The sequence below is a fragment of the Urocitellus parryii genome, chromosome 2, assembly GCF_045843805.1.
Source record: "Urocitellus parryii isolate mUroPar1 chromosome 2, mUroPar1.hap1, whole genome shotgun sequence".
NCBI classification, from domain to species: domain Eukaryota; kingdom Metazoa; phylum Chordata; class Mammalia; order Rodentia; family Sciuridae; genus Urocitellus; species Urocitellus parryii.
This window is the reverse complement of record NC_135532.1, coordinates 87,537,380-87,539,548: the sequence shown is the minus strand read 5'-3', so window position 1 is coordinate 87,539,548 and position 2,169 is coordinate 87,537,380. Positions and strand designations below refer to the sequence as shown.

At 41.4% G+C, this 2,169-nt stretch overlaps 1 pseudogene; it reads right to left on the bottom strand.

Annotated features, from left to right (window-relative positions):
- Positions 1-773: 773 nt before the first annotated feature.
- On the bottom strand, positions 774-1,893 carry LOC144253379 (E3 ubiquitin-protein ligase SH3RF1 pseudogene; annotated as a pseudogene).
- Positions 1,894-2,169: the final 276 nt, after the last annotated feature.

The window sequence follows — 2,169 nt, the reverse complement described above, 5'->3', positions numbered from 1 at the left end:
GAAACTGGCACCTACACAATGCACAAGACATGGGCTGCTGACCATTAATTAAAATTTAAGAAATTTGTGCTAGTGCCATCTTTAAATTAGAGAATAATACATGGAAGGAAACTTCCTACAAGAATGCAGCATAGTTCCCTTTCTAGGGCTCTCCTGAAAGCATATTGAAAACTAATGGCTTATTAGTTTTCATTCATCAACCAATATTTATCTGATAGATAAAAGGATTCTGGACTTGGTATGATGTAATTGGTAAACAAATTTCTAGCCTTTTGAGGGTACCTTAATTATAAATTAGCTTTGTCTTCAATTTTCAACTTCAAGGGTTGACTTACAATTTGTGGCCAGAGGAGTAGCCTTTGGGCAAAATGAGTGTTTTAAAGGCACCATGAACACTTCCTAACTCTCTTTTTCTTAATGGCTGGCAGAACATTATATGAAGTTTTCTCCAGATCTAAATCCATAGACTTTACCTATAAACTGTAAGGAAAGCCAGCCATGTAGTAGAAAAAATTTGACCTTTTATAACTTCAAAAATCTGCTTTCTCTTGAAAATCAAATTATATATTCTGGGGCATGGCCTAGAGTCTCTTTGATTTTATTTTTCCTTTCTTTTTAAAAATAAGGCTAATATTCTTCCAGTGTTAAGAATGGCTGGTAAGAAAATTATAGATACTTAAACTTCTCTGGATACCTGGTATCATTGGTTTGCTAAAATCAGTCCACATTTATTTATTTATGAGAGTAGTTTTTATAAATTTTGCAAATCATTGTTAAATCCAACCATTATTAAAAATTAAGTATGGGGTCACAATGAATGCAGCTGTATTCACATGATTCTGAGAAGAGACGCTGAAGGAAAGCCTAGATAGTTCTCTGATTCTTGGGGCAGCTGAGGGCTGCTGGAGATGATGAGGACAGGAGGGCTGATCTCCATGGACTGGCATTCTGGGATGTGTGAGAGGACTTGTTTCCCATGGAGAAGGAAGTGAAGGAGTGCTGATTTTTGGTGTTGTTCTTGGTGTTCCATTGCTTTGGGGCAATGCTGCTCTGGGCTGCTGCGGAGGTACATGTTTCAGCATCAACTCCTGGCATGGGAGGCTTATCCCATTCTGTCAGCTGCTTAGCAGCCAGGTTAAACTCAATGTAGGAAATCAGAAATCTTCCTATTTTGTCTGCCAACATTCCTTTAGCACAGCTTACATCCTCTCTTTGGACCACAGTCAGAACATCGGTCCTTAACAAATGGAAGGCGGTCATTATCTTCTGCTTTTTTGTCTTTCACTTCAAAGTCATAAAATGCTCTGCACTGAGGTAGGGGTGGAGGTAATGGTTTAATAATCTGCACTAAGTTGGTTGGGAAAAAGCCATGGATCCTATTGACTTACACTGTGGAGCCAGTTTTGGTTAACATGTTTTCAAAACATGATGATGTCACATTTGCTGAGTTTAAAGTCTCCAGCCTTTTTTCCTTCATAGTTATGTAATGCTTTAGGACATGGTAACAGTTATACCCCTCTCTGTGGCCTCCAGGCTTGCACCTGGGGCTGCCATCCACACTGGGAGCTCTCTAGATCTTTTGCAGTACAATTAGACATAGTGCTGCTCTGAAACCTTAATGCATTTGTGCAGTTGTTCCCACTCCCCACACTGGCTAGGTTTCCAAGGCCTCTCTGCCTGATGCCATCCAGAAACCTGACAAGCAGGATGTTATCTGGATGTTCATCATGGGAGCCAACAAGAGTACTCAAGTATGGACTACTGAGAGAACCTATGATCCCAACAAACAACTTTGCAAAACCTGTGCTGGCAAGATAAGACTTTTGCAGAAGAACCAAGGCATTCTAGACACACAGGACACTCCAAAAGATCCAAGAAGGCAGGTTCATTCATCTTAATGTGCTTTACTGAGAAAAGGCTTCAGAAATGTTCATAGTTGTGTGCAGTTCTTTAAATGATTCCTGTAACATCCATTTCAGACTTTGCTCTTGCACCTTGGCTCTTCCTCCTGGTTCTTGGTCCCCCCTTGGTGGCCATGGCCAATGCGGATTCCACCCAGCCTTTCCTGCTGCTTTCTATTTCTCTGAAGGAGGCACAGTGGCCCCTGGAGACTCTTCTCTGCTGCCCCCATCTCTGCACAGACACATTACACAGGTGTCACCGCCTCCC